The following is a 15,211-nucleotide window of genomic DNA, read 5'->3' as shown; positions in this document are numbered from 1 at the left end:
GTGCTGTAATAGCCCCCACAGAACTGCAGGGCAGGAAAAAAAAAGGGCCAAGGACTGGAGGAGAACTCAATGAGCACCTGGATGAAACAGGTGTTTGTGAGTGGGAGGGGGCTGGAGGGTCAATAGTGCCTGTGTGTTCCTCTTTCCCCAACTATCTGCATGGGGTGGGGGGGCAGCTTCTGGCCAGTGCTCCCATCTAATCCATTTAGGAGATGTCAGCAGACTCTGGTGCTGAATTAGGGAGACCACTTGGGTCCCTTTATGATCTTCCTATGCAGGAACAGCAGAGGAGGTTCCATTTTCCCATGACCACACTCCCCTCAATACCAACTACACGATAGGCCATATATGGCACTGTGGGAAGAGTCTTATACCCTGTCGCTAGGGAAATGGTGGAGGTGGGCTGCTGCAGAACTGTGACAGTTCAGAGGAGTTATGCAGTCACCACTAATAGGCCCTCTAGTTTTAGGAAATTGTTTACCAGATAAAACCAATGAAAAGGATCAAAACTGGTCCCTACACTAAAATTTTTACACCAGCAGTCTCTAAATATATGTAAAGATTTAATAAATGTGTAAAATAAGCACAAAATGCTTACACTGTTGTGATTCCTATATATTTATATCAGTTAGCAGCTTATATTTTGAATTATTTCTTTTCTGGGCAGAAAGCACAGTGGAAAAATGCATATTATTCATAAAAATGATTGTCCTGTTCACTTGTATACCTATGCAATTTATTCTTTAACAGCTTTTTACTTCAAAAGAAATCACTAGCTAATGACATCTCAGATTTTTAAAATATCTACTTATTCAAAATCCTGTCCCTGAGGGAATTCCAGTGTGTTATCAGAAATTTTTCCAAAGATCATTAGCAGATATTACAAACCAATTGAAACTGAGTATTTTCTTTGCAAATTACTTTTAACTTTAGAGCTATTGAAAAAAAGACACTGAGTGATTTAATTTACTTAATCTGTCTACAGATTGCAGTTATGTGCACATTCTGTGATTGCATTTCCAACAAAAAGCATATATAACTATCCCTAATAGAGATTTTTTTTAAATCATCATACTGGATCAGTAAGATCTCTGAAGATATTAATGTTTACTTTTTCATTTAGAAAATTGCACTAAAAATGGGCATTTGTACTTTGTTGATATGTTAGGAAATAATAATATTGCATCACACTTTTTTTTACCTGCTATTTTAATTAAAAACCTTTGTAGTCCTCAGATTGGTGTGTCCTTTGAGGATAAGTTTTTACTGATTTTTCTTAAAATCATTATATGTTTACTAGGCAATTAAGCTAATATTTTACATGAGAAGCACTTTATACAGTTACTCATTCTGAACCAAATCCTTTCTCCTGTCCCAAACCTAAGTAACCTAGCTTGATGATAAGACTGAGGGTGGAGAAAAGGACTCTTGCTCCCTAGCTGTGATGCACCAACTCTACTGCTTTATCCTTATTCTTCAAGGACCAACGGTCAGTGAATCTACACACTGGTAGATCCACTGCTGACGCCTACTCTATGCTATCACAACTACTCCCTACTCCTGCTCCTCCCCAGAACTACATCCACCATCAAAATCCTGCAGTAGGGATAGTCCACAACAGAATAGACTCTGACACTGCCAAGGGGATGCACTCCTGTGCAAGTTTTCAATCCTTCCCGCTCCCACCTGATGATGACTGGAAATGATCCACTTGCGTTGTGTTTGAGGACCTTCCTGTTCTCTGGATTTTCCCTATTTCCATTGAATGATGCCACCAAGAATAGCTTACAGAAGGCTCAATCTGCAATTCATGTAGTTAGGGTTTCACAATACAATATTCATTCATAAGAATTTTTATGTATGTGTCAAGAGTCCTCAGAAGTACACACATTATTAGATTACTTGTATAGTCCTTCTTATAACCCCTGTTGTTATTTACTTAATATATATATAGCATCAACTGTGTGCTAGGTGCTTTTAAAGACAAATGTAAGTATAAGGGATAAGGGATCATATTCCCCAACTGTGAAGCAGCAATCCTGCTTTGAAAATCCCATTAGATGCCTATCTGCATCTTTAGGCACCTAAATATCTTTTAAAATCTGGACCAAAAGCCCCTTCCTTGGAAAGCTTAAAATCTAGGTAACAATATTGTTTTACATTAAATATGTGTTCACCCCAGGAGTGGTATTGCAGCATTTGTGGCTACCCCTGCAAAATACTGCTGCTTTTCATGAGCAGAGTTTATTTGTGTTCATAGGGACCTCTTCTCTCCTTAGCACACATATGCAATTCACATTTGAGTATTTGTCAGGACAATGCACACATATCAAGAAAAGGACAGATCTCATAACACTTACTTAGGACTTTCACTTATATTTTACCAATAGCACCACAATATCTCATACACATCAGATTTCAGTGGGAGTAGAATTAGTCCCTAGAATTTTTTCCACAAGATTTTAAAATAAATCAGTAAATTTTGTTGCTTGTAAGTTAACACTCGTTGACAGCCCTGAATATTAAGGTTCTCTTTATACTCAAACACCCGGTACAGCACGACATCAGTGGTGCAAGCAACTCTAACTGTGGCTCAAACTTGACCTGACATAGGCATTTAGTGCTAGATCCTCAGCTGGTAAATCAGTATAGTTACCTTGACTTCAGTGGTATGACACTGGTTTACACCAGCTGAGAATCTGCCCATAATCTCCCTCCTCACTGAGTCATTGTCATCTATATTGATCCTGACAATCCACGTTAACTAGTGCCAGCTGTGATAGATGGTCATTCATTGGTGTAAATTACCATTGTTCCATTGAAATCACTGGAGCTGCAATGATTAACAGCAGCTAAGGATCTGGCCCAGAGATTTGTTTACAATGTGAATTCTTGTCCTGTTGGAACTGCGTGTAAACCACTAATCGATTTCACATAAACTACCAAACAGCCATTAGATTAACTTTCAGTCACTGCCAGCCTGTGTTAAATTAGAGGGGTGATGCAGAAGTGAATGGCTCTGGATCCATTACCAATTCTCTGAGCCATCCAATCCCTCTCTTATAACATATATAAGTCACAACATTCTAAGGAAAAATTTTAAAGAAGAGAACAGCAGGAGATCAAAGGTAATTCTAATAACAATCACATACAAATATAGTGTTTTACATTTCAAACAATTGTCCAGATCCATTTTTATTAGCAATAATTTGGACACTTACTTGTACGAAAATTACTGTTCTTTTAGAACCTTATACTACATGCACTGTTGCTTGATGGGTGAAACAGCATGATAATTTTCTCTGAATTTCATTTCCGATATTTGTCAAAATTTAATTTTCATCAATATTTTCCTTCCTACTCAAATTCCTCTTGGCTGTTGTAAATAGAGCTGTAATAAATATTAATTCTTAAGTTAACTAGAGGCAAGTAAAGCCCTCCTCAAAATAAAGCAGAAGTCTGATAGGTTGTGTTAAAAGGAGTTCATGTTATTACTAATTATTAATTAGTAGTAGTAGTAGTACTAATTAAGCACGGACAATGTGCTCAGTTCTGCTGATTAAGTTCTACCGAGCAAGTTTTACTGATTAGCTTATAAGGACAGCATACTGTACTAGGAAGGAGATACTTAACAGCTATCAAGACTCTTACTTTCAAGGCTCACTTAGCAAAACAATTATGTGCCTGTTTTGTATGCAGGTTTTCATGAAAAAAGTAGAAAATGCATAAACTGAGTAAATATCATGATTTTGTGCTCACTAATTTTCTCACCCCACTCCACCGTATTCTGCCAACTTCACTTCCACTGAGGCTTGAGTAAGTTCGAAAGCCCTGATCCTGGAAACACTTATGCACCTTTTAGTTTTCAGAATGTGTCTAGGTCCCATGAATGGATCTAAGTTAAGCACTCATGTAAATATTTGCAGGATCAGGGCTTGCAAGTAGGCCTATTGAAAAAAATGGAACTACTTGGAGAGTACTACTTAATGTGAGTACAAATGACAGAATTGAGTCCAAGGTGGACAAAACTGTAGGAGTGTCTCCAAGTTTGTCACTATCACCACAAAGCAGGTCAGATACCATTAACCAGTTTTGCCCCCTCCAATATCCATAAAGCCATAAACAAATACAATGAAGAAAGAGCAGCTTGCACCTCCCCTATTCTGGAGCTGTTGGGGGTCACTTCAGCCTTCAATGCTCAGATTTGCTGATTAAGTTCTACTGAGCAAGTTTTAAGGTCTGTCTAGATGTACTGCACTGCAGCGGTAATACAACTGGGCCACTGCAGCACATCTGATGAAGACAATCTATGCAAATGGGAGAGAGCTCTCCTGTCAGCATTAAAAAAAACCCATCTCCACAAGTAGCATAAGCTCTCCTACGGACATAGCGCTGTGCATACGAGTGGTCATGTCAGTGTAACTTATGTTGCTCAGGGGCATGTTTTATTCACACCCCTAAATGACATAAGTTATGACGACACAAGCTGTAGTGTAGACATAGCCTTCCTGAAGGCTGCCTTAACTAGTTCTCCAGCTGTTAAGGTCTTCCTGTGGGCCATGGCACTACCAGAGAATATCTGGGGCACAGAAATGTCCTGCCTGCAGAGGGCATAGAGGTGGCTAAACTGGTTCTATGGCTGGCTGAGAGGCCCCATATGCCGGGATACTCCTAAGGGTGGAGGGACATTGTGCCTATTTTACAGCCACTTTAATACAGTTTAAAAGAGCCACAACACAACTCTCTGTCATTTGTGCACCATACACATGAAGGACTGCAACTTTTCAGGAGCAGGCATTTCAATAGAAATAATGTTTTTGGGACGACTAAAATCAAAGGCCTCACATCCCATTACATGTTAGGAAGGAGCTTTACAGATATTGTCACTGAACACTATAACCACATCAACTCCCTTTAACTGTAATGCTGTATAGAATTCCAGCTGTAAACGTGTTCTTAGAAAAAAATGCACATTTGTCTATGTCCAGCTTCCTAGTTTGTATACCTCTCCAAACCCAGCCAATATGTTTTTTCACAACTGACATAGAAAGGTCAGTTCTTACTTAAATGCTTTTTGAGAAGATCGAAGTGTATGTATGTGTAACTCAGACTGTTAGGGAAAATTCGGCCCTGATAGTCATTCCATTCTATCCCCAATGGTTTCAGTGAAGCATCGTGGGTCCTTAACTCAGGATTGAATTTAGTCCTTAGTATGTTAATGGGTAAATCCAGGCCTCTCCTCTACAACTGCCAAGGGCCTCTGTGCTGTGGAATCATTCTGCTGTTCAAGACAAACTGGATGTAAGCAAGATACTGTCCGTGTAACAGCATGAAGGGAGTGGGAGGGGACAGAGCATGGGCAACAGGGTGAGGCCAGGAGAACTGTATCTGACTGGGGATGCAGTGTGAATGCCCCTCACAGACAACATTACTCACTGGGCTGACATAGATTCATGGAGCAACACCAAAGTTATACTGTGGCCTGGGAGGGAAATTTCTCCCCGCCTGCCACTGTACATCTCCCAAGCTCACTCAGGCCAGAGTGGAGTCTGGATTTTTAGCTACAGTTTTTTAGCTAGATCCCTAAATTAATTTACCATTAATTACCATTAGCATTAATTACAATTACCAATTATCATTAATTACCATTTATTAATTTACCATTCAACAAAAAAGTGAGGATTTTTGTTCCATAAATATGGTCTTTATTTTCCTGACCACTTATTAACTAACACTGAAATTTCTGTAATGGGAATAAAAATAGAAATAATTCCACTGATTATGGTGCCACCAAGAAATAAACTAATCTGAATCAGGAGTACTAGAAAAGAAATCCCCAGTGTGCATAGGAAGGATAAAACTCTTGGCTAAAATTCAGTGTCACCCAGTATTTGTATTTTACTAATATATTTGTTTAATTAACAATCAGAAACATACACAGGCAACAGACATAGATGATACACCTGCTTTTGAGGACAATGAGCAGCAAGACTCACCACAGAAGCACATTTTTGGAAAAATCCTCTCTCTTTCTACTGGTGTTATGCCACATTCTCTTGCATACAGTAGAGACAGGCTATTATAGTCAGCCCTAATTTTCTCAGAAGGGATAGCTCTTCAAAAGGAAGTACAGACTTTTTATTTTTAACTTTGCATCATAGCAGTGGGCATACACTTAACCATAAGCATGTCAAGGATGGATAAACCAATTCAGCTAAAACAAAAACATTCTTTCCTCGATCACCACCACTACTAAAATTTCAATCAAAGCCTGAACTAAACCCTAATCTAACTTTTATTGGGATTGGAAAAACAGAGATTAACTTCCCTTCACTCACCCACTATTTTTATTTTCTGCACTTCTGAATTTCATAATTTCACTCAAGATGAATACTGAAGGCAGCAGGGCCACATAGGCTGGTTTTGCAATATTTCTGTCCCAAATAAATATTAAACATCTTGCATGAAAGCCTATTCTCATCACGCTTATAGCCTAGTTTTTCCAGTACAAGCAGTGTGGACAGTTCAGACAAGGTTCAGATATGCATCCGAACATACGGGTGTGCATCTAGACTGAACCTCCTTTCAAGCTTCAGCCAGCTCTACTCGGCTGGGGAAGTATAACAACATAATTCATTTTTTTAAAAAACTGTTAGAAGAATGTTCAGACTTCAGAGTAAAGCCCTGCAACATCAGGAAATACCAAAGTTACAGCTGACCCCCAGCACAGCGTGAGCTCAGCTCTCTCCTGAGTGTGCATTCCAATGCAGTCCTAGAGTGCTGCTGGACCTGATAGGCACTGCCCTGCGTAAAAGGCTTTGCACAACTTTATTTCCCCCGGGAGAACACAGGAGGTATTGTGCTTTATGTAGGAAAAACATCTTGCAAAGCTCACCCTTGTTCTACAGGGAGAGCATATCTCCACTACCACCTTTAAAGGGGTGCAGCATGTCGTTGCTTTCATGTATGTGCAAGGATGGGGAACTTAACCCTATCGCCTCCTTTTCCCCTCCCTTTTGGGGTAGCTAGTGCCTCGGGAGCACTAGAAGGGAGCAGTTGTCCCTGCTCTTAGGGACAGTTGTTCCCAGCCACTGAATGAGAGCAGTGAAGACTTTTCATGCCCTCCCCTACACTTGTGCAAACATGCAGTGGTCAGATACAATCTACCCTTTAACTTTGGAAATTTAAAAAAAAAAGGCTTCTTGTCACTATGAGGCTAAATATTTGCTGAGTGCATAGGGCGCAATAGTAGCAGCATTCAGTACTAACCATAGATATAGTCCTTCCCTTTTAATTCTTTATCACTTTTCCCTTGGGCCTGAAGCAAAAAGATTTTCTAACACAGTGGAACCCTGCTCCCCAACACACAGACAATAGAGTCTGCACCTCAGACAGGGGACAGAAAGAAAAATCTCCTACAGATCCTGCTGTGGGAGTTCCAACAGATTAAACAGATTAAAACAGACCTGTCAGACATCAAAATTAGTGGGGTTGCAAGGGATGTCAGTCAGAGGAGGATTCAGCCCACTGAACGCAGACAGGACAAAACAAAAACCCCATACAATTCAGGCAAACAGCCCCCAGTTTCCAAGAAAACAAAATCCTCAGATTAGATTTTTCCTGACAGCATTTACTTCCCTTGTCCTGATTAAAATGAAAAATATCACATTCACCACTTTACCTTAATGAACAGGATCAGTATATGACCCCATGGACAAACTCACCATAACACCTGGCACTTAAAAATGACAGGCCAGGATCTCAACTGGGCTAAATCAGCATAGCTTTGTTGACTTCAAGAGAGCAGCATGGATTTACACCATCTGAGGAGCTGTCCTCATATGCTGTATCTTTTGAACACCTCTTCTCCCATTTTTTCACGATGTGCATCGGGTTTAAAGTGACTTTTCATTTCTACCAGATGGGGCTGAATGGTTAGGGCTATTTGAATTTATTTTAAATCAAACTATATTTAATGGAAAAATAAAGTTGCTATGGTTTGGTTCACTCCTGGTTCTGATTATTGATCTGAATGAGTAATTGCAGCTATCATAATTAATGTTTATTTAATAACTATATTTGCGTACTAAAGAGACAGCTTTGGATAGAAATCACATTTCTATCTGAAAATTGTTTCCCTACTGAAATTACAAGTAACACTTAACATTAGTCTAACTAAAAGATATTGAAAAAAGAAATCATTTTTATCTTCATTTTCTTTACTGTGTGCATTTAACAACACTTTGTGCAGAGTCACCTATAATCGCTTAAATGAGACTCTTTCCCTTTGTTGTTTGTGTGAATCTGCCACACAGCAGCTAGGGATACAAAAACATTTTTAAAATAAAAAAATGTGGCACTGAAACCACAAAACAGGGCAGATTGTGAGGCAGGTACCTAAAACTACTTTTTTTTTTAACTAAGCAGATTTCAAGTTGATGATGTCCCTTTAACATAAATAATGAGCTAATGAAATAAATATGAAATGCAAGAATCATAAAAATAATTTTACATTTAAGAATACCATCTGTGTCACACTCAGCCTAACAATTAAATCATTTCAGAGCCAAAATACCAGAGTGTGCTTCCAGCACAAGTTATTCAAGAGTATAAGTGATTAGATTGTAGAATAAGATAATGTCTGTGTTCAAATGAAGAATGAATACCTGGGTTCAAATTTGGCTTAGATCACAAAGGCAAGGAATATCATGTAATTTTAAAACTAGTCCCAGTAAATGTTTTCCCACATCACAAAACCATCACACATTTTGGTGCAGGAGACAATATCTACAAAAAGAAAAATCAGGAATGAAAGTAAAAAGTATTTGAGGTCAGAAATGGGGTATGATCCAACAGCTCTTAGACAAATTCTGTGGTTCTTAATTCCATAAACCCTCAAAGAGAGTTTTGTCTGAATAAGCAACAACAGAATTTAACCCCATGGTTGGAAGGCTAGATTTAAGCATAGATGCAACAAGAGAAGTTTATCTTCTTACTTCTTACTATAAAAAAATCATAACCAGAATCCAAGCTTCTCCCCCTCTTTTGGAATGGGATCCCAAAGCACAAGACTCTCTGGGCATGATGTGGCAGTATTTGAGCTACAATACAGTTTTGTCAGATCATAACCATCTGTCTGCAGAACCTGAACTCACAAAAATTCAGGGGGCCAGATCCTCAGCTGGTACAAATCAGCACCCTGCAGCTCCACTGAGGTCAATGGAGGTCTGCTGATTTATACCAGCTGAGAATCTGACAGCAGGTGCTTTTAATCAATATATTACAATGGAGATTGGTTTAAATGCCCACTCCTCAGTACATGCCCTCAATATGGGCCATATTCTACAGCTGCTCTACTGACCGATTTCTTCATTGGAGTAGATCTGCACCCAGAGCAGCTCTGGACTGAGACCTCATATCTAGCAATCTCTTCGCAAATATTGAAAGTTTTAAAAAAAACTTGTCTTAGAGACGGACGATGATGCTCACACACAATGGATCCCAACACAAAGGATGCTGAAGCGTTACCTGGAGAAACAGAGCTTTTGAAATCCATATAGACAAGGCTGGAGAACATGCTAGAAGTCTATAAGAAAACAATAGATAATTAGGGTTCATTCAGAGTATAACTTATAACAGTCAGGTTTGTAGTTTAAAAGTCATGCTCAAATGGAAATTAATTGCTATTTCCACATTAAAATTTTCTCCTCGTGGCAAAGGTTTCCCCCTATATTTTGCTTAAAAATTTAATTGTGAGACCATTAATATATGAAAAGTTAAAGCGCTTAATAAACATTCCAAAGTGTGGGGATGCTGTATTCGTATAAGAAAGGTATGAGCCAACTGCGAGACACATTCAGATGCAATCAAAGAGGATCTGAGCTTAACTGAGCTCTCACATGACAATTCAGATCATTTCAGATCCTTCCATGGAGATAAAATAGCATCAAAAGGCAGAGAGGCTTTTTCTTTCTTCCAAGGATAAAAACACAACATCATTAGTCAAATTTACTCTGAACTTCTGCCTCCTTATGTTGATTTGTACTCAGGTTGAGTAAACATATCTTTCCATCATGGTAAATAAATGTAAAAGCCTATCAGTAACTTAATTGCTTAACGAATGATGCAAAGTAGGGTGTAACATGTTTTTTTACTATAGCATTGAAGATAAGGATCTCTCAAAAACTCCTGTTATATATCTTGGCAGTGAATATCTGTTCCTAGTTGAAACTTTACTTATAAAATTCAACTCAGGATAATTTTGTTTTTCAGCTTTTGAAAAAAAATCACCTTGGATAATTTTAAGAGGTACAAATATAAAAGGGTTTATTGATTGAGAAGACTTTCTCTTGCACTGTGCATCACAGAGAAATGAAATCTGACAAAATTGATGAGTCTGTAATAAGGGTGGATTGTGTTTGGTGCATTAAAAACATCCTAAAATAAAAATGGCAAAGATACTGAGAGTGAAAATATCACAGTGATTTTTAGCCTGCAGATATTAGAGGAAAATCTAATCTCCCATGCATGGCACACACCTAGACACAACTGGGACCATGCACTCTACTATCCTGGCACACCTATAGGCTTAAATCAAGGGGATGAAAGGGAGAAGACAGTCCTTCTTCTTAAAATAAAGTAGTTTTTAGAGGTGTCATGAAAACAGCTTGAGTGCATGCCATTTATCTAAGATTAAAATCTGGCTCCTGGTGGGCATCTGGATATAGTGCCCATGCATAGCTGCCAGACTGGCATGATAGATCATAAAGGCTACAAAGGAACCATACGAATCTAACCAATTAAACAAATATCACAATAGGCCAGCTCATCTTTACAGTTTATCCTTCTTCAAAAGCCATACGAGTGTCAAATATATATGACCCTAAAAACTCTATCATCTTAAAAATAAGTATATTATAATAATTACTGGCAGTCCATAATTGTAGATAAATATAAATATAGAGCATCTTGAGAATAGTATGGTTGGATATTGTGCCTTAATTATATATTCCCATATCAGCTTCTCTCAGACACTGTGGGACAAAGGTATATTCAGTACTGCTGTTGTCCATTGTGCTGAAGGATTTAGCCAGAATCTCATCTTGCTCAATCAGTTAGTAATGGTGAGGGTATGACATGGTTAGCCACGTCTGCCTCAGCTGATGTTACCAAAAGCCCTGAACCTGCCAAAGATGATTGTCCCTGATGGCAGGACCCTAAGGTTTATTGTCAAGTGAATTAAGGATGTAGTATCAGACTATAGGGTGATATCTCCCACTGCTGGGTGAGAAATGTAGAGCTATGAGAGCCCAAAGGCTCGACCTTGACTCGACACTTGCATATACAAATTGTCCTCACTCTCTCATTTGCCTATGCTAAATCAAAACCTACATTTGTGCAAGCAAATTTGGTAATTAGATACATTATATGTGCAAAAACAGTGTTTGTGCAAACTGCATGTGCATCTGTTGTAACCTTCTAAGTGTGGGTGTCTAACATAAAATGAAAACACTCTGGCAACTCCTCCAGTGAAGATAAATATAAATTTTAAAAAAATTACATTGAAGTGATGTAAGGAAGTCACAGTCCTGCTAGAGTGACTTTTGCATGAAATAACTTTGTTAGCACCCCCAGATGTCAGTTCTGGGTTCAATAACTCACATTGGGTTAGATTAAATTAGATACCCAGAAATTGCAATGAAGTCTGATGCTACCTCCCTAATTTATGTTCATAAGACTAAAAAAGCCCAGAATTTAACCTTGAATTTCCTGGCTCCATCTGGTTAAAACATGACCCATAACATTAATTAAAATGTGGCTTTCTGGTTTATTTCAAGTGCCTTGTTGTATTGGGGGAATGGTGGAAAGTATTATTTTACTCCTCAACATGTTATGTGATATAAAATAGGCTGTTATATCCCGCTCATCTATTTAATTTAATACATCATCCACATCACAAAGCACATAGTATTTTGTTCCCTGATTTCTACTAGTTCTCACTTATCTCTCTGAAGAGGAATAGACAGAACAAATGCTGACGTATTTTAATTAGAAGTCAGAGATAAATTTCTAACATTAAATATTTGCCTCTCAAAACAACTGACCATCTTCTGCCCATGTAGATTTAGACTACACACATTGACATTTATTTGACACAGATATGCTGCTCAGTTGGAGAAGGGCATACATTGCTCAATAGTCTCTTGTTTTAGTATGTCCAACATAGAGACACACAATATCATATACCAGGAATTTAAGTCAGCACACATTTCACTACTGATTTCACATATGGGCCTGGAGTAACTTTTCTCCTAATATGGCGATAGCATGTGCACTATTTCAATGCGTCCTTATTCTGAGCCTTATAAATATGCACCAGATGTATCTCTTGTAAATGTTATGTTTTTCAACATCTCAGCATTTGTGACTAGTTGAAAGCTATGTCAGCCATGCTTTAATGGGGCATAAAAGTGTGCTGCATTCAAAGAAATGGCACACCATTGTAACAGGTAAAATTAGAAGTGCTGTCAATGGCTACATTTTCACGTTATCAATTTTCACTGTTTAATATGGTGCTCTGTTTTTATGTGTGTGCATTTTTAATTGATGTCTATACATCCATATATACATGCAGGTGTTTTTTTTACATCAGTGAAAAATAACCAGATACAAAACAATATCCACAGCAAATTAACTGATTCCTGGAATTGTATCAGTGTGTTTACAGTAATAACAAGGTTGCAATTAAGTGATTCAGTAGATGTCCTGAGTTTTCCCAGGATCAGCTTTAACATAGAAAGCAAACACATACACACACACACTGTTACCCTCTACTGAATGGAATCTGAACTGTTCAACCATATGTCATAGGCCCTATATTGCTAACAGCTAAAAAATTATCTCCTGTTGCTTAAGTGGTAGCAGCCTGTACATTTGCTATAGCAGGATCTGACTTGTCCCCTTGCTAACATGGAGCTCAAAGTGATCATGGTGTGCAGCACAGTGAAAACCTGGGCTGTCACCAATTCAGTACAGTATACTGATGGCTCATTTTAGGCCATATCCTCCCATTCTCATGTAGAATAATGTAGAAAGGGAGCACTTAATTTAAAAACTGTGTATCATTTAGGGAAAGGAAGGCTTGTGAACATGTGGAAGAAGCAAGGAGTGTGGTCTGAGTTACTCATAGTTTGGAGAACTCTGGACACTGACTGTGCAGACCCTGCAGATCTCTGGCCATATGAGTTTGTACCCCTTGGCTCTGTGCTGTTCCTAGCCCTCCCCCACCTAAACAATGGTATCACATTGGGAACAGTTGATGCGGTTGTACTGGCTTCTCCCCAGCACAATCGGTGTCTATCTGTGACTGACCCGTCACAGAGCACATACTGTGAGTTCATGTTGGGCCATTTGCCTTATTATGAACATTTCTTTTCTCCTTTAAGAATTTGCACCTGACCATATCTCAGAGAAGAGAAAAGGTCTCAACATGTTACACAGTCAATATTATTTGAATGCTAGAATGCCGTTTGCTTGTAAGTTTCATGTTAGAAACCATGCTATGCCCCTCACCCAGGGCAAATCAACTCAAGGCTGAGCCATATGACATATCAATAAACATAATGGCATCCTTGCATTTTGGAAATAGTTTAACATCCCACAACTATTTTTATTCTCAGTTCATGGCTTATGAATGAGAAGAATATGACTGGATAACTGCCATTCAGAAATATGTGTAGAAAAATCCTAGATGTCTGTGCATCTGATGGAATGATCAAAAACACTCAAAAAATGCATATGCTAAACTTTTTAGAAATGCACATTGCTGAAATATATCCTACAACTAATGTCACATTTCAGATATATTTTAATTGTATTTTTACATTTGATATTCAAATTGGAAAAGTATATCTTATTAAACACAACACTTGGCTTTGCTATTTTAATAAAATATAAGTTGTTAAGGGAAAGAAAAGCAAAACTACTGATTCTTTTCCTTATGATGATCAAATAAGTCTTTCATGTTGTATCTTACACTTCACTTTTTAGCATTTTGAGGCAAATAGCAGATATCAAAACTTCGTAAATAATCAAAGACATACTCAGTTTTTCCAAACTGTCATGCTACTTATCTTGTATTAACTGATCTCTTAGGTAGCATAAGCTTATTTAATTGCTACTGAAGATTATTTGGATGAAAAAAGAGATGACACTTTCCCTTACCTCTCAAAAAAGACAAAACTATATTTTTCAAACAGACACACACAGAGAGCCAGATTCTGATCTCCTACACCACATGCACAAGTGCAATAGCTTATGTTAAAAGATTTGATAGGAGCTGCATATCTAAGATTGCACTCTGGATCACTGACTGTACATTCTATACTTAAAATGACAATTTGGAAATATATTTATTGCTGAGTAATTCATATTGTGTTACATTAAAAAACAGCTTTCTGATTTTATTTCCAAAGGGTAGTTATGCATGCACAATAACTACATTTCAAAAGGAGTTTTAGTAGGTTAGCAAAGTGCATATGCATGTATCCCCACTGACATGATAGACCGTAATGGCTGCGGTCTGTCATGTCAAGCATCTGCATATTAAACAGTCCCTGAGTACACATTGACACAGCAGACCCTAATAGCTCTGAAGCTGTAACAATCTATTGAGTCAATAATATGCGTGTTAAAGAGCATCGTGTATACTTCCATCAATACATTTTATCTTTTAGTTAATTTGTTTCTTCTTTACATATATATATATATATATATATAAATGTGTATATATATATATATATATATATTCAGTGCTAATGCTACAATAACCTTTATCCTTAACACAATGTCACAGATATGTAACATATGTCATACACATTTTCTCCGTAGCAGAATCCATCCAGAACCGGACAGTTCTTAAAAGAGTTATTGTAATATTTTACACTGCCAACATACACACTTTCAGGTTTGTAGCTGTTCAAGACAAGGTAGAAATATTCTCTTCCCTTTGGTGAACCTGATCCAAAGCCCACTGGAGTTGTTGGAAAGACTTACAGGGCTTTGGATGAGGCCCAGTGTGAATCTGCTTTTTTTCCTGTTATATATTTTCTTATAATTAACTGGAAAAGGTAACAAGAGGAGAATGAAACAAAATGTAAACGGTTTAATGGCTGTTATTAGCAACAAAAAAATTAAGAATCAAGGATAGAGA

The 15,211-nt window shown here is 37.9% G+C and overlaps 1 protein-coding gene across 2 annotated transcripts in view; it reads right to left on the bottom strand.

The window, feature by feature from the left end:
* Nucleotides 1-1,126: 1,126 nt before the first annotated feature.
* Nucleotides 1,127-15,211, bottom strand: part of LOC119843653 (translation initiation factor IF-2-like) — a 34,546-nt gene continuing 20,461 nt past the window's right edge. For both annotated transcript variants that reach the window (XR_006280632.1, XM_043512727.1), the window contains exon 3: nucleotides 1,127-9,586. The gene's annotated coding sequence lies outside the window, so the exon portion shown is untranslated. The remainder of the gene's footprint in view (nucleotides 9,587-15,211) is intronic.

Source organism: Dermochelys coriacea, chromosome 1 (assembly GCF_009764565.3).
Source record: "Dermochelys coriacea isolate rDerCor1 chromosome 1, rDerCor1.pri.v4, whole genome shotgun sequence".
Taxonomy (NCBI): domain Eukaryota; kingdom Metazoa; phylum Chordata; order Testudines; family Dermochelyidae; genus Dermochelys; species Dermochelys coriacea.
This window is presented reverse-complemented; position numbering and strand designations above follow the sequence as displayed.